The sequence below is a fragment of the Stigmatopora argus genome, chromosome 23 (genome assembly GCF_051989625.1).
Source record: "Stigmatopora argus isolate UIUO_Sarg chromosome 23, RoL_Sarg_1.0, whole genome shotgun sequence".
NCBI lineage: Eukaryota > Metazoa > Chordata > Actinopteri > Syngnathiformes > Syngnathidae > Stigmatopora > Stigmatopora argus.
This window is the reverse complement of record NC_135409.1, coordinates 7,702,467-7,724,999: the sequence shown is the minus strand read 5'-3', so window position 1 is coordinate 7,724,999 and position 22,533 is coordinate 7,702,467. Positions and strand designations below refer to the sequence as shown.

General features: G+C 45.6%; 1 protein-coding gene and 1 long non-coding RNA gene across 6 annotated transcripts in view; both read right to left on the bottom strand.

Annotated features, from left to right (window-relative positions):
- Nucleotides 1-22,351, bottom strand: part of lmo3 (LIM domain only 3) — a 68,065-nt gene extending 45,714 nt beyond the window's left edge. The window contains exons 1-6 of one of the 3 annotated variants that reach the window (XM_077594081.1): nt 22,284-22,351; nt 20,548-20,620; nt 20,296-20,359; nt 18,468-18,565; nt 17,824-17,884; nt 16,877-17,034 (exon numbers count right to left, since the gene is read on the bottom strand). The gene's annotated coding sequence lies outside the window, so the exon portion shown is untranslated. Of the gene's footprint in view, nt 1-16,876; nt 17,035-17,823; nt 20,360-20,547; nt 20,621-22,283 lie in introns of all 3 variants that reach the window. The other 2 variants (XM_077594080.1, XM_077594079.1) reach the window with 2 other exon arrangements.
- LOC144068766 (uncharacterized) overlaps nt 1-22,533 on the bottom strand; it is a 227,688-nt gene that overhangs the window by 62,496 nt on the left and 142,659 nt on the right. The window lies entirely within an intron of this gene.

The window sequence follows — 22,533 nt, the reverse complement described above, 5'->3', positions numbered from 1 at the left end:
CGCAAAATGTTTCATTTTGCTTCAATTCTGCGTTTTTTTTTTGCAATCAAAGTCAGCACAGGTCTGATTTTTAGACAATCTATATCTTCTGAGAAATATCCCCAGATAAACTGGCGGCGTTCCGGTCAGGCGGAAAACAAGACTTCCCGCAAAAAAAGGCCGAGGAAGTGCTTTGAAGAGAAAGGAAGGCTTTTATCAGTCCTTCGACACAAATGATGTGCTGCCGTAGCATTTGGGTAATAACCGTTTCCTCGGCGTGACAGAGATTGAAAGGATGAAGGCTTTTCGCCCATTAGGGCAGGAGCAACACTCTCTCTCACACACACACACAAATACACACTATCCGGTGGTCATTAGCGAGCCAGAAGATGCCAAAAAACACTCGACGTGATTTCACTCCGAGCTAAGCGTACCTGCCGTATGTGTAATGTCAAGAGCTTGAAAGATAGGCAAGAAGGGGATTAGACGGAGCTTTGCCGCTTCACTTCAATAAAAGGGGGCGCTTTGTGTGGATATTTCCTGTTTTAACTTCACAACTTGTATTATTTACGCTCTTATCGGGGCCAATGAATGCGCGCACCTGCCACGAGCGCAACCGCCTCGGTCGCCGTTCGCTTTCGTTCCTTAAGCTTGGGGATGCCAAAACGTAGGCCGCCATTTTCCTCGCATTACCCCGCGCCTGGTTTGGCCGAGCGCAAACCGAAATACAAAAAGGTGTTTCGACGCCAGGGTTACCGGGCTCCGCCCGGTAAATGCCGTGACAGGTGGGAAGCGACGGCCGTAATGAGAGTGGAACTCCGTTCCAAGAAAGCGCCATTGTTATAATTGTTCAGAGCGGAGAAGGCTCTGTTTTTCCGACAGCCAACGCAATGAAACAAAAAAAAATGCCGGCTTCTTCTCGCCAATGTGTTGGAGCAATTATGTACAAACCCTGTAATTATGCATATCTTTTGGAAACACGTTAAAGCCGTATGGAAATGAGAAAGGGCCGCTTGCACACGCTGCCGGAGTAACAACCCCAAACGCCCCCCTCCCCACGCCACCTCCCAGGCAGGCGGCGGGCGCATTGTGTGATAGTTGAGGGAATTTTGCTGGAAATAAGCGGTCGAGTCGAAAGATGGCCGACAAGTGAACGTTAGCCACGGATGGACTGGCTGGTTTTCCTAGTGGGGAGGAATATGGAGGCCAAACTAAGTCCCTTGTAGTTGTCTAAGGCTTTCCCCCCTCAACATTTGTATCCCCTCCCCTATCCAAACATCCAATCTCCTCTTCCTTTGCTCATCTCTGCATGTGTGAGGAGGTCCCACCCTTAATGAAGTCTTGTGGGGTTTCAAATGTTGAATCTTCTTTAAAGCCCATCTCAGCACATTTAAAAGGCGCCGGCGTGATCGCGGCGAGACGGCCGCAGACGTCCCCGTTTGATTCCACGCCATAACCCAAAGTGTCCTAAATGTTGCGCGCCGTGTTTCCTTTGTCGCCGCCGCCGAAGACCCTCCCTTCCCAATTACCAGCCGTTCATCTTATCAGGCACAAAATTCAATTACTTTTATCAAGGTTATTTCACAGGCTGAGCGGAGTCCTTTTTCCACCGGCCATTGTGAGCCCTGGCCGCTAATAATTAAACGCCGGCAGAACGCCGCGTAACAGCTGCACGAGAAAGCAATCACGGGGGCATTACCGCGGTTCACCTCGGGCTGAGCACCTGTTACCGTCTCGCCGTCCCGTGCTCACGCTGACATTTAAAAACCCACGTTTTTCCGGTACGGATAATAGGTTAGCGGCGGCGCCGCCGGCCGATGAAGGCTATTAAAACGCCGGCAAAGTGGGCAGATTCCAATCGGAAAAAGTGCGGCTTTATTTTCATCCCTGCCGCTTTCTTTTTCTGCTCGACTTATCTGGCTGGACGGGTTCTCCAGGACCCTCCTCGCCAAGGATTCTGGGTAAGGATTCTAAGCTCGCTCCACCCATTTCTCTGGCCGGCACATCAATTACCAGTGAATAGATTTTTTTTCAAGCAGAATAATTGTGCAATTATCCGGGTGAAATGGGAAGTCTAATGTGTTAAAGACACGAGGAGTTAGTTGACCAAGTGGGGGAAGATTTGACCTCAATCCCGACCGTACTGACGACTGGAAATATGACGTGGAGCCGGTGGGTTGGGAACGCCTGCTTCGCAAAAGCGCCATGATGCTTATTGAAATATGAACTGTAAATCACAATTAACAAGACAAATGGATTGAAAGCAATTTACCGCCATTTGGGCTTCATTGGCAAAGAATCCCGCGTACAAAGTCACGACACTAGCCGCATTCCAAACCGGATTGGCGAGGTTTTCCACTAGACCCCCAACGTCACTGCCCACCCCAAAATGTGACCCGAACCCACACCAATATCCCCCCCACCCCCCAAGTAGTCTGAAATCAGCAGAAAGTGGGACGGAATTGCTCCAAAATCAGCAGAAAGGGAGCCGTTTTGGGGCTCGCTGGTTCATCCCCATCAGTTAACCACAACAAAGAAGTGGTTTTCCCGTATATTTGGGGAAACGCCACAGGCCTGTGCTAACAACATTTCAAGCTGTAGTCATTATTGATAGGAAAGATGAGGGAAGAAAATTATTGAAAGGCCAGCAAGGCAGAAAGCACTCATTGCGTTGACCCTAATCCCAATCCATTTAGAAAAGCGAGCAATTTGGCAGCGCCATTCTCCAAACCCCGCAAACTTACGAAAGAAGGAGGGAGGAAGGTGAGGATTGGAAGGAGGTGGGAAGGGGGGCGCAAAATGAAAATTCAAGGCAAGGCAACATAAGATATGTTGTCTGCTTTCAGCAGTTGTTCGAAAATAAATTGCTTTTGAAAACTCCAAATGTTTACCTAAATTGAGAAGCGCTTTATGCCCTTGACAGGAATCCAACACACACACACTCACACACACACAGCTTTTCCTCCAGTTGATCTTTCCAATGGTAATATTTCCTTAAGCCCAACAAATAAGCAGGCCTTCAGATTTTTTTTTGCCCGAGTATAAATAGGCCGCCGCATTCCCGTTCGGAGGTCTCTCTCAATAGCTTCCTCAAATCATTTCTCTGCTCATTTAGAGTAGCAGGCGGAACCCAACGGCCAGAAAATTGCACAACGACGGCCGCCGAGGGTTCGGTAGGGAAATTGTCGGGGAGCGGTGACAAAATCACGGTCGCAACCGGAAGTCGAGGCACTAGCTCAGGGGTCGGGAACCTTTTTGAAAGAGAGAGCCATAAACAATTACTATTTTCAAATGTTATTCCTTGAGAGCCATACTCACAATTTAAAAGTCAAAATACATGAAAATGTGCCATTTTTTTTAGTCATTTTACCACCTCTAAAGTACAAAACGTCTTTGAAATCTTTTGACAACATTGTTACGCTGTTGCTAATCAATGAATATCAATGAGTATCAATGAGAGAATAGATGCAGAAGAAGTCAATGCCACAGTGCTGATGTGACGTTCCTATTGGTGGATTCGGGACTCGGCTCTCTCACCACTGGTTTCCATATTTTAGCAACCATCAAAAGAGCCACATGTGGCTCCCGAGCCATAGGTTCCCTACCAATGCACTAGATGGTGCAAAAACAATCAGACAATTTTGGCAAAACGGCAACAATCCACTCACTGGATTTTATCTGATTGTAGTGGCTTTTCTCCGCGAGCTGACAAAACAAACACATACCGACCAGAGGGTCTCAAAGCACGAGATGGGGATGAAGAATAAACACAAATATGAGGTGAAACAGAGATGTGGGGCGGGGCCAATCAGGTTGAACCAAAAAGTTTCCATTCTGGTGGAGTGCCAATGTATGCCTCTGCATTCCAAATAATGAGGCCGTACGTGGCCTCGAAAACTTTGGACTTTTTAACGGCACTTTTGAAGCCGGCAATCTCGGGAGAAAGCGGCAATAATTATGATTGAATTGTGATGACTACTGCCATAAAGCTATGCTTGTCTGATCAGGTTAGTTCAACACGACTAACGGCGGCGGCAACAACGCAAGGGGAACTGACGGTGACTAATTAGCACACCCATAATGTTTCTCCCCTCTTAAACATTCCCCCGGAGGCTGTTTTGAATCATTATGCAAATGATGTTGTCAATTACGCTGAGCGGAAATCCTGTGATTTATTATTTTGGAAGAGTTGTCATTGGCGGGCACCAACTTTCTTGGCCAAGTCGTTCCAATTGTACGGGAGACAAAAGATGGCATTCCACTGCAAGGGAACGTCACCAGGTGTGCTGGATTTGACATGTTCCTGATAGTTGGTCTGACTTGGCGACATCTTTGAAAAAAGGTGCGCATTGCGACATTTGGCAAAGTGCAAATATTTTGAGAGTTAGACCAGACATGGGCACGACAACTATTGTTAGTATTTCGGTATCCAAATCCTAGTTGGATTCCTACTCAAGAAAATGCAATATTTTCAACAAGACGTCTTCTTTTCAGAAGCACTTCAACAAGGCAGGAAAACGCCAATAATGGCCAATGTCTTCGTTGGCGTGACCCCGCCCCCCATTGTTTGGCTAATCTTGTCTCTCAATCGGTTCTAAATTATACCGCCCACGTGATCATAAGACATTGTGCAAATGAAGCAGGCCCACGGCAAACACGCTTCCTCAGCATCTTCTTCCAAGAGACCTTGATACCCCGAATTGGATTTAAGCTGCCAATCAAAAACGAGTACGGCCGGTCCACCGACGCTCATTAGAAAGCTGTTTTATATTCAAAAGCCACTTTTCTGTTGACGGCCTTTTGAAGTCCTCGCCAGTTAGTTTTCCTTTAAAAAAAAGGTGAGGTCAATAAGAAGGGGCGCTCTCCGATTGGACAAGAGCGCGAGGGGGCTGGAGCATAGATTGAGGACAGAAAAACGTCTGTGTTCCTAGCAAAAGGCCATCCTTCAATGCTTAATCAAAGACCATGTGAGGCACTTTGTTCGATTTCACTGGACTTGCCATTTTCAATATTTGCTTGGCGTGTCCTTCAAAAGGATCAAAACAGCAGGATAATGGCCAAGTTTGATCACGAGCGCTTAAATGAGCTCGGCCCGTTAAATGTACCTCCGGATAATGAATAAAGCATTCATCTGGGGTCCCGGTGTGATCTCTAATTAGGTCATGCGAGAGGAAACTCCACAAAGTTAACAGCGTGGCCTCATAAAGTTGAAACGCCACAAAACGGAAACACGGCCAATCTCGAATCGATACGGACGAGGGATGCGCGGTCCACATCAGAAACGTTTTGGCTGGAAAGGTTGGCGGCGTACGTTCAAAAGATTCTCAGTTGATGCTGTAATCGTTTCGTTTGTACATTTTAACCCGAATTTGACAAAGCAAGTAGAAAAGTGGAGCAAGGATTTTTTTGGGATCCACTCCCATCTACTTAACCTTACTTCCTCCTTCCCCTGGAAACATTTCATGAACCTTCAAGAAAAATAAGGGGGTGGGGCATCATTCAAGTTATAAATGTGTTTTGGCAGAAGTAGAAGCTCAGCGAGATTCCTTCCAATTTCAACATTTGGCAGCGGCAGAGTCAGATTTGCCATGGGTGACTGACTACTTAGCCTCTATAAATCTCACAGCTCTGAATGTGGACTTCTAGATTTCGAGAACTTAGAGACTTAGTGGTTTCTGAAAAAAGGAACTCCAATTTTCACTTGGACAGAAATGTGTTAATGATAACACCAAATGACAGAATTAGAATTGACCCTGGTCACTTATCATTCAAACGACTAGAGAATTTTCACCATTCGGTTTGGTAAGAATGCGCCTGGCAATTGGTGAATTGCGAGTAAACTAAAATGGAGAAGACATTTATGGAAAATATAAGAAATTGCAAGTTAGTAGCAATGCCCCATTTGGACCTGAGGGTCAGCATCCAACCTAGCCTAGGTTTGTCTACAGAATTTTCTCCGTGTTAAGACAACCCATAAAACTAGTGCATTAAAAATTCCTGGTGATGGTGGTATTTCCTTTTCATACCTAACCTCCCCCCCCTTACCATCTGTGTGGGAAAGATCACCAGTTTCCCCCAAATGAAACATCATTCACTTCAAGAGTTTCCAATTAGCCCAAAAGTGCTTCTTCATGATTGTGTTTTTCCCAGCGACGCCTCGCCCATTGGAACACTTAAAAGAAAGCCTTGAAGGGGAATAAGCAAACGCACCCCCATCCTCTAATATTAGCGGATGTGCACGCGCCTTTGCGAGGGAGCTCTATCAAGTGCTATAAATCTTTCATTTTCCAGATCGGTATTAATGGCCGAAACAGGCTCAGATCTGGGTTCCGCTCCCCGCTTTCATCCTCCCGGCTGGATGAATTCCGGGGGTGGGAGGCGGAGAAAAGCGCAGAAAAGCGGGGAGGACGGGGAGGGGAGCCGTGCCATCGTTTGCTCCCATAAGTACACAAAATTAGCTTCTTATCGGTTGATCTCTCAACATGATCCTTTGGAAATCTGCTGAACGCACAACTTAGCTTACAAACTTATGTCCCCGCCGGCTCGTGTCTTTGAGCGTGGACAAAGTCAAAGATAATTCCATCACTTTTCCAGGACAACGAGGCCCGAGTATCCACCTATTTTCTTTATCCTCATGTTTCAGGAAGGAAACAGGTAAGGATCGGGAGGGTCTGTCTTGAAGGACAGTTGCGACAACGGCTGGTTTGTGCAAGACCTGACGTGAGGTCATTCCCGGGAGATAACTCTCTGCCGGTTGCAGCGATTGTCGCGGTACGGACACCCGCTGGTGACCGTTTGTGCTTTCAGAACGAAGGCTCACCGAGACTTTGTCCGGTCAGTCGACGTAGCGCGGTGCGGTATGGTAGTGAGTGACTTCCCGATTTGGGCTTAGCGCCCATCCTTCCTTCTCTGGGCTGTTCCCTGACGGCGCCTCCCATTTCTCAGCTCTAACGAGTCAGGGCTGCGGAATCAGGCCGGGCAGCGCCGCCTGTTAATGGGGCCCGGCAAAGCCAGAGAGTGGCTGAACCTCTCGTTAGCCGCGCCGGCTGCTATTGATTGTGGCGGGCCGCTGGGGGCTCCCTACCTGTGGTGGACTTTGTACTTTCCGCAAGAGTTGTCTGCGCAACAACAGGGACAGCCGCACATCTCAAACAAGGCCTATGAAAAGCCTATCAATTAGGCTTTGAAGGTCAAGCAAACTCTCCCCCCGCGTCTGGCCCAGAATTGAGCTAGCTAGTGGTATCTCCTGTTCTCTCTCTCTCCAAAATACATCTGAAGACTCCATTCAATTAAATATCTCTCAGCTCCAGCTGCTCCCTAAGTGAAAGGTCAACTAAGTCCAGGAGGCTAAAAGAGAAAGGCGCAGCTTCTTGGCTCCACACAACAAAGCCTCCCCTGAGCAGCCGCTCTCCTTGTTAATGATCCCCACTGGTCAATCCCTAACTAGCAGTGACAGTTACCCCCACGAGCACCGCTGCCAACCGGGGCCGATCGATCAGGTGAGGGGAAAAAAATAGCCATAATGATAACCCGCAGACATAATGTCAAGTCCTCACGCCGTCCCAATTGGTTGACATTCAGGTAGGTAGCTGGGCTGGGCCGACCTGAAAGGCCGAAGGTGCGGAAGCAGAGCTGGTGGCTTGGCCCTCTCGCCTGAACTCTAATTATCCACACCGAGGCCCGGGGGTGTCCCCGAGGGACGGGTGAGTCCGACGACACGCGCCCGCACTCGATAACCGTCAACACAAACACTACCTAATTGAGTCAAATTGGGACTCATTAGCTAAGGTTTAGTGCAGTCGTCTTTAAAGGGTCGGCAAGTACGGGTGTGACGTTAATCCTCTTTCCAAGGCAGCTGCAGAGTAAAACTGGGGCCTCCTTCTGCTAAAATATTTGGTTAAAATCGATTTACTTCCGACAAAAATGCCCTTGGAACTTACACGATTTGGTTCAGTGCTACACAATGGTCAAAGTGCCACTTTTTGGATCTAAAGAAATACAATGGAATAAAAACTATAGTACATTTGAGCAAATTTCCTAGTGAAAATCCTGGTTCAATACTCTCATGCTACTTGGACTGAATGTCTAAACCTGATCTGTTTGAGTTTTACTTTTTTTTGTGTGTATTATTGAACCCCTGATCTTTTTTGGATTCCAAACAGGACAGACGGCCTGACTCCGGCGCTGCCCGAGAAGTGCCGGCTCAGCCGCCCCCGACGCCCGTCGATAGGCGCTGAACTGGCAGCCAAAGCGGCACTAAGACAGGATGGCTGTCGCTGGCTCACCGATTAGAACGGCAGACTGCACGGGGGGCAGGAGAGGGCGGGGGGGACTAAGAGATGTCAGGATCCCTTACACGACCCTCTGTATCCCCAATGACCCTCCTTCTATTGCCTAAATGAACAGACTAAAGGTGATCATATTCCCCATACTATCGATAGCAAGTGCTCTACGGCCGCGCTCCGATGGTCTCGTGACCTTGCGCTTGATGTCTGTCCTCCACCGTACTCGGGCGACCCAAACTATAGGGCGGGTTTTAATAGGAAACAAGTCCACGCGCGACTTTCGGAAATTGCTCCGTCGAAATGATCGCGTCAGAGACGATCACTGCAACAACCACAGAGAATTTCATGCTTGATTGGTTGGGGCACGGTTTGAATCTAAGGTTCAGGAATAGCTCGTGGCGCCAAATGACTTGTTCCATAGTTAATGGCATAAAAAGACCTCCTATCCCATTCCAATGATTTATGACTTGGTCTAAACAGTTGCCGTACTTAAGCATAACAGTCGCTTCTTGGCGCCAGTCTTTCTGTTGACGGCAAAAGAAGAAATATTCAAATAATCGGAGTCTGGTCAAAGCTATTTTACAAGAGCGTTAAAGGCGATGCTTTGAAATGATTGATTTTAGGACTGTGTCAAAGACAATAACTGCCTGGGAGCGCTTTGATTTCTCATTATATTCTTGCCTCTGCAGTTCTTCCGGCAGAACCTCAAGTCAATAAGCACGCGTTCCCAATGTATAGCTCGGGACCATGATTAGCTATCGATGCACTGCCCTTATGGGAATGCTTGATATGACAAGAGGGTCCGATCGCATATTCTAATATCTTGCGAGCCTCTCATTTCAGTAAGCGCTAAATCCATAGTTGGATTTGGATTTCTGCGGTCGCAGGAAAACTGAGAACGCTGGAAATCAGACTGTCTCCGATGGCGCTCGTGCCGCGGACAGACTTTTGAAAACAGAACTTGAGACGTCAACTCTGAGATCGGAGTTGGGAGTTGGTTTGGATCACAAGACTAGACTCACACTTTCAAAAAGGGAGTCCAAATGCGCCACATCTGGGGATTGATTATATTCCAGGGGCACAGTGAGATTAATATGGAATTGTGATGCTGTGTAAATGGAATTCTTCCTTGAAAGTTACAAAAGGGTCCGGACCGGCTACAACTTTTAAACAAAGTAAATGTATTTCTCTATCTGAAAAGATATGGGACATTTTTACTCATCAAACTGGAACATGTGTCTAAAAATACACAACTTCACTAGAAAAGACGGCATATAATATGACGCTCAGGAAAATGTGCCTCCAAAAAATGGCCTTTTTATCCTCAATCACGTACAACTTTTCCACCAAGTACAAAATGAGAGTACAATATCATTCGAGTTTAATCTAAAAAACATGACTTTTTATTCCTCCAAAATGTACAAACGGTTTCGTACGCAATTTGCATGTCACGGACTCACCGGTATACTCGTTAAAACGACGAGGAAGCTGGCAGGAAAATGAAAAGGATTGGGCTCCACAGAAATCAAGGTCGAAGCGGCCCCCGATGCCCTCGGCCGCCTTGAAAATGAGGCTAAAAAAACATTCTGGAGTCAGCGGCGAAGTTCATTGAATGGCGCCCGCTAGCAACGAGACACGATTTACGCACGGCCGTCCCGCCGAGGCTGTTTTCGCAACCCCCGACATTTCATTTTTTTGAGACGTGCGAGAAGGTCAGACAACTAGCGTTGATAATTAACCCCCAGCGTCAACGCGATAAAACATTGCCGACCGAGAAAAGCTCAAACGGGAAGGGACCGGGACTCTTAAACTTGTACTCGTGACCTGAAGCCAACATTCAATATCATCAATTCATACACACAGCCATGAGAAGTCAACGGGAAAAGGTCAGACTCCTTTGGCGCCGTTTGCCTTAGCCACCCGGGGAGCGGCGCACTCGGGGACTGACGGACTGACTGGCTGTCAGAACTAATATCGCCCTGCCAACACAAAAGTCTGCAACCTTTAGTATCTTGGCCTTAAGGAGCAACAGCACTCTCACCTTAACATTGATTTTAAAAAGGCCACGCGTACTATTTACACTTTACATTTACTCTTCAGTTTGCCGACCGTCCAAAGATAGGCTGACCTGACCGCCGTATTTCCCGGACAAACAACGCACGTGCTACACGGCCAACTGCGAACCAAGAATACTGAGGCAAGGCGGTCGGTCACCCAATTGCCAATCAAAAGCCTAGATTATTGTATAAAAATATCCCAACAGTCCATCGGGAGTCGAGCACCAGATTGGGTAAAAACTAGCAGCAATTGGAAGGCAATGTTTGCTTCATTTGTATCTTGCGTGTTTACACCGGAAATAATATCCTCGCTGCGTTATTTATGGCTGGCAAACTCTGCAAATCCTTCATTGACTTGTTGTTTTTGTGTGTTTACGGTCCTAATTTATGCCACGCATTTGCAGACAATTTGCGCGCCAAGCAAACGGTAGCGAACAAAGACGACAAATAGCGTATGTAAATGACGGCGCTTGAGCAAAGTCGGGATTAGATCAAAGCCTTGCCACAAGTGGGCTCATTCGGGAGAGATAACCTCGTGATGTGTCGTGCCCGAGGCCGGCGCCGTGACGAGCTAGCTAGCTAGCTAGCTAGCTGATGCTCCCAAAGAGATCCCACCCGTCGTCGGAAAACAATAGTAATTGTAACGGAGCGACGGTGGCGCGTGTACGTCAAGTCATATTCCCCGTGATATCAGTTAGGGGAAAGGGAGGGGGCGCCCTAACTGGCCATTACATGAGTTTTATCGAAAGGCCAATAGCAGCGCGGTGATAAATGTCTCCCGACAACATCGGAGGTGGCCCGGCAGGCGGCTCATTTGGATGAGGAGCCGCGTCCAAAGTTCAATCCCATCTGTCTCCGGCCGGCCGGCGCGGTCGATACTGGCCCGGCAAAACACTCACGCGTGACATTTGCAGTCGGCTCCCAGACACAAATCATCCTGTGGGGAGTCTTATAATTAGGAGTGTTTTGCATGATTTAGTCAATCAACGGTGGGGGGAAAGCAAATGGCGGCAGGGAGGGAGGGAGGAATGGCGGGAGCGACAGGCGGGGGCCAATATCCGCAAGGTATTCATTACTGCTGTGCACTATTTGCTGTATCCAAAATTTACTGGAGCGGGACGCGTTTACGCGCCACAATAAAACGGGAATGAGCAGCCGGCCGCAGTGGTTCGGTGCCTTGAGCCCACGCCATCCTTTTTTTTTTTGAAAGCGGCAACCCTCCAGCCAAAAAGTGGCACTTTTTACACAAAGCGGATATGTCGAATATAAGCAGGAAGGAGAAGCAGACAGACTGGAACCAATAGGAGACCACTTGTGGACGCAAGCAAGCTAATCCAGAAAAGCTTTGGGTATATTTATCATTTGTGATTGACTCTCTTCAAACAACTTTTCACTTTTACACTTCTTAACCGGTCTATGGATTGGGAGTATATATTTCAAATAAAATAGATTCCATGTAGAGCGGGGGTTATGGTTAAAAATGCAGACACGCCTACTTGAAATGTTTCGTGATGGAAAATAACGCAAAGTGCTATTAAACGGTTTGTGTTCCGAATTTGCACAAGTGAGTCTAAGTTCTTGGAAATGTTTACTTTTACTCCCCGTTTGAGTTAGCCTCCCTTTAAAAAAAGATCACAATGTCAGGGTGAACAGAAATCTATGGTTTAGCAATTTTACTAAATATACGCATCAAAGATATTTCAAAACACAGGGATTTTAAAAGTATAAAATAGCTTCACGGATTGCTTCTAGAAGTTTAGCTGAAAGCGGCGGTCGCACCCGTCTGTTTTCCAAGGAAAACTTGGGCCCATCTTCTTTAACTCCTCCCCGGGGGACTCCATTATTCCATCCTCCAAGGTGACACGCGGGACACTGACTCCCAGTAACGTAATTAGCCGTTAAAGGGAAACGTCCTAAAGGTGAGGCGCTACGGCGAGCCCGACGGCGTTACGTCGGAGTCGAGCGACGGCGATTACAAGTGTCGTGGCGGGCGGCGCGGCGGCTGTCAATCAGCCGGCGGTGTGTCACGGAGTGGCGAGAGGGTGAGTGAAGTGAAGCGGAGTGGCTTTAATTAAAAGTGTGACATTGTATCATAAAAAGCAGAAACCTAATCGTGATGGAATAAGTATAATGTAATTATCAAGCGGGTTATAAATAGCTTTAATTTCATGCTTTGTGGAAATGAAATGGAAATGGCATGGAGGGGAGGTGGCCATATGTGTGTGTGTGTGTGTGAGCGAGGTAGTAGTTTACCGAGCTTGTCGCCAGCCTTCTGCCAAGCGGCAAGAGACGGGAACCAAATCCAATTTCTCCTCTCCAGGTCACACGTCTGTCCACTCAGCCATCCTTCAAACTTCTCTATTCGCCACCCTGCCTCATTTGAGGGGACCACATCGGGTTTGTGTTCTCCGGCTCGACCAAAGCCGGCCTGGGTTTTTCCCCAACTCCTCATTTTCAAGCGGCTCGGACGTCTCGAATTGACAAGTTCGAGTGCCAAAACCAAGGAGAGGAAAGGGAAGCTCAAACAGCATTAGGGATGAGCTTGTCTGAGGGTGCGAGGAAAGAACTTAAATGCAAGGTTCCCAGGTGCGAGGGGTGAAAACCCAGGTGCCCGAGAGCCCCGTGATCTGAGGGGTCCTTGAAGTCACCCCCGGGGAGCTCCCGATAAATGCGGCGAGAGAAAACACAATGTTTTCTTTCCGCCCAAAGCCCCGACTGACAATGCGAGCACTTGATGAGGTTTGCTCGCTGCAAATGAAAGCAATAATTATGAGGCCAGCCCAAACAAACACATTCGGAGTTCTAAACGAGGTCTGATTGAATGAATCTATGTCGCGGATTATGGCCTCATTTTTCGATTAGCGCCACGATTGCGGTCTTCCGGTGGAAGCGTGTGGCTAAAAGTCTCGCCGCCGTCAACGAGATTGAAAAAGCAGAAGAATATTATCCGGAAAGGAGCGCAAACTGCAGGCGATTTTGGACGGCAGCTTTCAAGGGGAAAACGATTCACGAGTGAAGGCTGAGGCCACCGAAAAGAAAAGCCACGCTTTCTCTAAGCACAAAGCGAAAGGACAACTAGTAACACGGAACAGATTGCCTTCAACTTTGGACTGTCATTCAAAAGTCATTTGGGAGGGAGTTTGTCTTTTATCGCGTCATATTAATTTCCCCTGGAGTGACATTCAGATAGGAGCAGAACAGATGGGGAATCCAGAATGGTCCTGGCAAAATTCATCATGAAAAATGCACCCGACACCTGTGTAATTTGCCTAATCATCTTTTCCTAATAAGCTCCCTCCATTAATTATGCACGACTTCCACAATGCAATCAAGATAAAAGTAAATCGGACGACTTAATAGCCTTGGAAATAATTAGCCGCTTCTCCTCAAGTCATTCAGCAGCCCGCAACCATCACGGAGACATCTTTTACTCTCCCATCTCCAGCTGCATCTCGGCCAGGATCTTAATTGCTTTTAAGCCTTGTAATTCCTGGTTCCGATGGCAGATTTTACGGCAACGCAATTCTGCTGCTTTCACGTAGCGCAGGTCAAATTGCTGGCACAAAGGTCAAACGCCAAATTTCATTTTTTCAGACTGCAATTGGCGACAAAGCTCGCCTGAGCGATGGATGCTCTTCTTTTGCCAATTCGCCAGCGGCCAAAATATTCCTCGCCAGCGTTGCCCTGGCGACGCTGGCCGGACCGCCACGGTCGGACTCAGACGAGACACTTTGCGGCGTCAAAGGAGGGGTGGGGGGGCGTGCTCGCACAACAGTTCCATTCTCCGTCAGCAGACGGTTCGAAGAACCCAGATTTGAAGGCTTTTTTTTTCTTTTTCTTTTGCGGTTACAAGGTCCGACGAACGCCTCGTTATCGCGTGGCGAAAATACGCAAGATATACGGTCAAAAGAAATCAATGGGAAGTTTTAATGGGTTTTACGCGGGTAATGATAGAGGGGGTTAGGAGGCTAGGGCGCGGGTTAATGGCACTATCAGGACACGGAGCAAGTTAAGAGCAAAGGAAAGGTCCACCACCAGAGGTTAATTAACCTTTCTAAACCCAAGGTGCCTGGATGCACATACATATTGAATGGAAGCCGCCACAGAAAGCTGTAGGTCGCCGCTAATGCGTTCGGCGAGTTGCAATTAAAACATCAGCCGACTCGCCTCGGATCTCCATTTGAGAACCGTTTATGGAGCCGTAATTCAGGAGGCAATTTATTATGTCAAAGCCTGTCTGAATGGGGGGCAGCCAGGTTAGCAGATAGGCACTTTCAGCGCATTCACAAGTGGGAAGCTAGGACGCAAAGGCGTGCAATTTAGGCAACCACTTTGCTGTCCTTTTTTTCTATGATGCGCCTCTGATGTTGTACGAGGCGACTTACGGGGGGAAGATTGACTGACGTCACAAAAAACAGACTTTTCTAGGTAAAACAATGGTTGAAAGGTGGGACGGCGATCCTGAAAATGCAGGTTGACATCACCGTCGCGCTAATGAACCTTGAAAAGCAGAACCGAGCTCTGGAACGGATTGCAAAATGGACTCGGCTCAACGTTGACCAACTAGCCTTAACTAAAGCCAAAGTGGACTCTCGTTCTCGTTGGCCCTATTCTTTAGGAAGTTGTCTTTTTATTTTATTTTTCTCCATCTAGTCGACGGCAAATCCACTGGCACTCTGAAAGCAACATCATCAAAAACAGCGCCTTCTCTTTCAAGCGGCAGCTAGGACGGCTCGCCTCGATCCCCGGGCGTCCCGGTCCTCGTTGTGAAACGGGGGAGCGTCGGGAGCCATCGGGGTTCCTTGAAAAGGGGCGCCGGGTAGCGCAGGTAACGCTTGCGTGAGTTTGGGGCTTTAGTCAAAAAGCAGTCTCCCCCGTCTCCACTCCAAACAAAGACAACAAAGGAATTCCCAGAGGATTGCGACCAATTCCGCCTACCTGCCTCTCCTCTCCTGGCTCACGGTTTCCAGCACACGCCACTCCATGATGTAACATGCCTGCAAGGCTTTCGGCACACGCCACCACCCTACATTTCCACGTCGTGCGTATTATTATTTTTCTCCCTGCGCTTTTGATTCACTTGAACGCGGGAAGTTTTCCCGAGTGCGTTCCACCCTTTTCTTGTAACGCGTCAGGCTCATCTATTCCCGAAGCGCCTCTCCGGTGTCTCCACCCCAAAAGTTTGCCGCCTCTCCGGATGGAGCTTATTCCCTGCGCTGGCGCCTGCTTTCCAAGTAATTGCCCGCTTTCTCTGCGAGTACGACTTGCCACTCGCGGATTTCATTTGTGGGTAAATAGATTTTCTGCTGAGTTTAAAAGGCAACGTGCCCGTTAGCACCCGAGTAGGTAAGCTCGGGCGAAAAAACGCATTTGGGGCAAAATCGTTTGGGGAAGGAAGAACAAGTTCATCAGGCAAAACAAGCAGACGCTGCTGACCTAAACAACTTAGCACGCTTTGCATTTCACCTCACGTGATGCGGCCCTCTTTTACAAAGTTCAACAAATTGATCAAAAGTTAGAAGAGGAGAGCTAGCCAGAAAATACTCCCAACCACACTTAACACATGAGCCACCATTGCTAGCAATAGACAATTATTGTTTTTGCATTGGCCGCACGTTAACTTGGGAAACTGTAGCAGTACTTGTATTGCTCAAGCTAGTAAACTCGCTATAAATATGTTGTGCCATCTACAAGCCACGATCAGATGTTTGTCAGGACACTGGATAATTAAATATTCCCTGAAGTATCATATATTCCATTGCTAAATGGCCAAATGGTATAATAAGCAAAATATATATCAAGAGTAGCCCTAACAATGTGTTTGAAGGAAATAAGTGAGAAGAGAACAGCCGGGCTGCCTTTGAGAAAAGGCAAATAAAAGGGATGTTCTTTGAAACTAATACGAAAAGAAAGACCTCTAGAGAATAAGACAATTATAATGAGATAAAAGAGCACTAAAAATAATGATGAAGAGGGGGACTGGCGTTTATTTCTCTCGGCTGGCTCCTCGAGGTCAGCGCTATTTCCCGTCATTCTCGCCACGCAATATTTCCAGTTATTCGACGACCGTCAAGTAGGGGAACGTGAAGAAACGCATATATAGAGTAGACTGACTTGACGAGTGTTCCTAAATTCCCTCCCCAAAATTGTACAATGCAATCACTTACCTTGAAAATGATTTCAGGCAAAACTAAAGTGTGGCCAGTGCTTGAATGTAACGTTTGCTTGTATACAACCAACAGAAATGATGCAACATCAAAAAAGTACTATGGATAAAGATGCACTTTAGAGATATGTAAACATTTGTATATACTATCTCAACTACAGTTGTGTACACTAGGACAAGATGTAAAAAATAGCTGTCTGTGCAAGTTAAGTGTACCTACCTTCTCCTAAATTTCATTTGGTACTCCCATTTTAAGAGAGGAAAATTGTGATGCAGGAAACACAGTTTGGGCATTTTCACATATCATATTTTAGCAGTGTAAAAATGACTCCCTACAGTGAAAAGTCTCTGGCTATCTACAGTGGAAGGTAGAGCAGAAATGTACTTACGAGGAAGGCGTTCTGTAGTTTTGCCCACATTCCAACGGTTCAACCGTTTTTTCCATTGATCAACCTTGAGGTGTCTGATTTTTGGACACTTTCAACAAGGGATGTTTCTTGCAAAATATCAGCAAACATCCTTCTTTGTTTTGCCTTTCTTGCATTCTCTGTGGAAGAAGTGATGTGTCATAGTTAGCTTATGCACATGTATTTTGGGACACTTCAATTATTATTTGAGCCCTGAAGATGCCAGACTTTGCAGCACCATTTGGGCAAGAGTTACGATTGGTCTGGCGGAAGGGTCTGTAGCTTGAAAGATCATTTTCAGGACAGCTATGCTCGCCCTCGTGAGCATCAACAACATTAAACTTGCCATATTCGCCGCCGCAAACATTTAAAGCTCTCTTTTGTTCGAGCATCTGTTGCCTGGTACAGAGCAGCATTGAATTCCAGTGAGTTGGAACATCTTGTGAAATGCCGTGGAGTGTTAGACCCGGGTCACCTTGGATTTTTTGCAGACGCTTTTTTGAAAGGGTTGAAAGTTGCAAGTTATCAATGTACATATAATCGCATTCACGCTAGCGCCTGTTGAAGATGAATCATACTGTGAATATGAATCCACAGGCGTGTCAATTGTATCGTGTCGTTAATCGTTAAGATAGGATAACTCCATCGCAGACGACGATCGGTCGTGGTAAATAGTAGCATATTGACAAGACGAATTTTAAGCTAGAGAATGCCGCGTTGTCTGTCAAACTTTGAAGCATTAGCTTTCTTATGTCCACAATAGCTCATGCCTTCCTTTATGACAAGCGGCAATCTGTGCGCAGGGCAACTCAGATCTGAAATCTTTTCAAGCGTGAGCCTTTTCGTGATGTTGGCTCCACGAGAAAAACTCTTGGCTATGGTGCGAAATTGCTGAAGCATTCCTAAAAACAACTCACTGATGTACTCACCTTTGTTGCTTTTCCACTAGGAAGCATCCTGAATCACACACTATAGTGAAAATGTATGTCCCTGTTAAAAATAAAAGCAAATTGTTAATTATATTTATAAAGGTCAGGCACATTGCGTGTTGAGTGAAATAAGCTTTTGCCCATACTGAAAATCAACTAAACTATGTAAGTGGTTGTGAACTTTGAATCACTTCTGTATCAAATGACAAATCGAAAACGATGCAAATAGAGCGGTTTCCCACGTTTGATAGCTGTGATTTACTTGCGGTTTGCCACTAAAATGTATACATGCATACAATGCGGTACTTAGCTCCAAACAGTGGCACATAATTTAACTTTACAGATTCTGAAGAAACGGGGTTCATGTGCAATAGTTTAGCATAGCGTTTAGATATGAGAACATTAGCTGTGTTACTGTAAAGAACAGTGCATGCGACTGTTGCTATTAGGTGCTTGTGTAGGTCATCTACAGGGACGTCATTTTAGCACAAACAGCGGTCGCTTGGTACGACTTTTTGCATCAATATACATTTCGTAGACTTCGCTGACGTCATTAGCTCTGAAGGATAACTCAGTAATGACATAGGCTAGCTAAATCAACATCGCATATTCTCTCTAAGCAAAATGAGGAAAGAAAATATTACCATCAAAGCTCAAAAATGGCTTGGGGCTCCTGGCTTTGCGGGGTCCTTCAAGCCGTGGCTGTAGTTGTCCGCAAGGATGCTTGATCCAAATCTCATTTCTCATCGGTCGATGTTGGAAGAATATCGGTCGGTCTTTACTTTTCAGCGACTGTCCTGTTTGTCTAGTTCTCGCTACGTCTTCGTCGATATTTTGTGCGATATCTTGCCCTCGTTTCGTCAACGTTTTTGCCGGACTTTGCAATTTTGGATCGCCTACCTTCTTTTTTTTTTGTTCATCTGGATGAAACTTTGGAGTTTACCCTGCCTAGCCCTCACTTTTCTAGCTGAACGACAAAGCTCGTTGACAGACATAAAAAAATGATCCTAAAAAAAGTGTGGCCATTCAGCGCTTTGGGTAATTGCGGCCATGACAGTCGATCATTAGCCTCGAAAAGCAGCGGCTTTTGCAATCACGCGGCTCTTTGATGGTCCTTCATCACTCAAGTGTCGCTCAATTCTGTGCAGCTGTTTGTTTCCGTTTAGTTATTTTCTTAGCACCCAAGGCCAAATGGTCATTTCACTTTAATGAGTTCACCTCTATAAAACGCAACGCAGCACAGAGCTCTGTTTGAAAGGCTAACTGAGAGTTTTAACCACGTCTGCCAGGGACTAAAAGGACAATGGGCAATTATACTAATTGCCTTGGAATAATTACCACAACAATATGTGTCTTCTAAAGCTTGAAGATTGAACACATTTAGTTCCAGGATATTGTCGAGTTGTAAAGTTACAATGTCTACATTTGATGGGGGGAAATGTTGTCCAAAAACAACATCGTCAACAACTTGGTAATATTACACTATAAAAAAAGGTCTAAATATTGTCTGAGAAGGTTATGATCTTACAAAAATATAGTCAGAGCAATTTGTAACGTGATAAACTCAAATCATTCCCAGGACAAAGAAAACATTACGAGAAACGTCCAGATGGAAAAATAACGCAATCCTTCAACACGAAGACACAAAAAGATAATCTTTTAAAATTAAAATGTGTATTTTTCAACTAAATATCGCAAATTCTGAATTGTTCGTTTTACTGCCTAGAGACTACTCTCATTAAAAGTTTTGCCTTCCCGGTCAACACGAGCTTTTGTTCTGAAGAGTTCTCCTACTTGCGGCAGATGTTTCACCCATTTTAGCGTGCTAACGGTTCTTCCCACTTGGAACTGGCTGATACAATTATGTCCTTCAATGGCGCTGGGGAGTTTGCCTCAAGTATCAACACTCGACGGCACCATTATCGTTTGACAAAAACATTTTTAATTACGGCGTTAAGTGAGGTGCTCGAGCCGAAGCACTCCAACCTAAACTAAAACGTTCGGCGCAAGCTAGATAATGGGATTCTGTGTCAATAAACACTTGAGAGATTTTATTCGCATCAAGTGCCGGCATTCAGTTGGGAATTCAACAGTTGTATTCATATCATTATTTTGAGGCCAAGTTTATATGTTGCTGTTTTTCTCTTTGACCGACCAACCAAATCATTTCATCGCTTTGGCTCTCACCAGCTCGCTTCATATAACATCTTCTAATGCTAAGGTAGCCTTGCCCCTCTATGCCGTGAATAATTCACGAGCCGCAATCCAATAGTATTGGATTGGGTGAAGGTGGGAGTTGGTGGGGGGCTCAAAAGTTGAATTACAAGATGTAGCATTCTTTCTTCTCAAGTTTTTTTTTTTTTTTTCGCAAAGTGCAAGGGTCAATTATGATCCCTCTGGCATGAATAAAACACCGAAGGGCTGGAAAACCTTGGGAGATTTCTCCCACTTGTGTAGATTATTGACACTTACCCCGTTCCTGTAAGAAAAGGGATCCTTTGTCTGTGGTCTTCTGCACTGTTGGTGTCTCAATCGCCTGAGGGTGAAAAAGAGGCCTAATTTGCACGGCTCTGTTTTGGGGCCAATTATTATAATACCTCATGTACTGGAAGCACAATGAAATTGAAAACAATAAAGAAAAAGGAGACTGGAGCCATCATGCATTTTAATATTGGGCTCATTAAAGATGCATTTTATGTGGATTCGGAATTTGCGGGGTTTTACCTTCTCTTGTTTTGACGCCGGTGCCTCGCTGAGCTTGAATTCTTTGCACTTGATAGAAAAGCTCCACACCACCCTGCCGAAAAGTAACAAAAGACAAATTACTTCAAAGGACTTCACACTACGGATGTGACATTTTATAACGGCAAACTCTGGAGAAAAAAAGAAGAAAAAAAAACCTGGCAGGTCAACAAGTGACATTTGGGGATTAGCAGTATTTGACTGTCACGAGTGTCGCATGAACCTTTTAATATACAGTAAGCATGAAATCCTCATGAAGGCCAATTTCCCCCCACTCCCTAGTCTCCCTCCAAGTGGAATGTCAAAACATATTGCATTACATTTTTCATAAAGAGTGTAAAGTTGCAGGCACTTTAATAACCGGGAGGTCCCGCTCTGCCAAGGACTAACGTAATATATCTTGAGAAACCAATGAAAGCGTCCTGAGACACACGCGCTTGTTTATTCATCCTTGGGAACACAAGCGGCCAAACGTGCGTGACGTGTCGCGGGATTGGACGCCGTCAACACTAGAGGTCAGTGTTCTCGCTGCGCCACGGATAATGGGAAGAAGCAGCAGCCTGGGAAATTCTCCAGCGGATAAACCTCCCCTCTTGTGTTTTTTTTTTCAGCGCTCCCCACTTGAAAGTGCTCCGTCTTCCACAGAAGTATTTCACACTTGAGCCTCTCTCTCCGCGTCACGACCTGATTACCGAGGGCATCGCTTTTATCTCGTAATGAGGCGCAAACTGCTGAGCGCTGTTTTCTTTCTGAAGAAGCTGCACTCCAATCGACAGCGGCGCAGTGTTTCTCGCAACTTGTTGCCACAATCGAGCTTTCCTGATAACCCTTCAAAAACTAACAAATGTGCAAATGACTAGGATGTTACCAGCTCCTCTTTTCTCTATAAAAACATACATTTAGAATGTCCTGACATTTAAGTGAAAGGATTACAAAGAAGAAAAAAATATTAATATTTCACGTGGGCATCAGAAAGTTCTGTTTAATGAATACACACCGACTGTTCATTTACTACGTGATTATAGTGATTAAATTATCATACCTGTCAATTTATACGTTTTTACCGTATATACTTTTTCCATCATTTCAAATTGTGTACGCCGTATAAAAACTTTTGTACGGGATTTTTTTCAAGTAATTTTTTTTGTAAAAACCGATCGAAATTTCCATCGTAAGATGAGAATATTGTATGACGAGCGGTCGTGTGACGAGGTACCACTGTAAATATGTGCTGGGTTGTATTTGTACGGTTTTAAAACCCGTACAAATGTGACACGGCACATATTTACTCTCTTATTAAGCGACAAAAAACGTTTTTTATGCGTAATAACGGGAGCAATTGGCCGAGGTCGACAGGCATGACAACGTAATAATAGTGATTGTTTCACACTTTAAAAAAATACATACTTCTAATGACATTCAGAAGGTTTTTAATTACTAATGAACATGAAGTGACACAATTTACGCTATTTTCAACACTTTGGGGAGTAAAAAGTGACGTAAGGCCTCATGTGGGCAGGAAGGATAGTTCTAGAAAAATAGCATTAGCATGTAAGCACGCAAGCACTGTCAATTAACTTCACCAAATACGTGTGCACAAAACTCTAAATATTGAAAAAGGGAATACCATAATATTGCAAATATAACTACAAGAACCCAATATTTAAAATAACTTATTTCTCATTTTAATTAAAGTTTTAATATCTGCGACATATTACCTGCGTCATGAATCAACGCCGAAAGGTCGAGGCCTCGTTCCCACAATCCCTTGCTGCAATTGCGCCCGCAGTTACGAAAATGTTACATATTTTTCTCGATTTAACAGGATGTTAAAATCCTTTTTTATATGTTAGATATGAATAACACGGTGGATGGTGTTGTTTTTATCAACATAAACACCGTTCGTAACTTTGAATTTTATATTTGAAATAGGAATCGGCTGTATTTTCTTACTTTGAAAGTTATTTA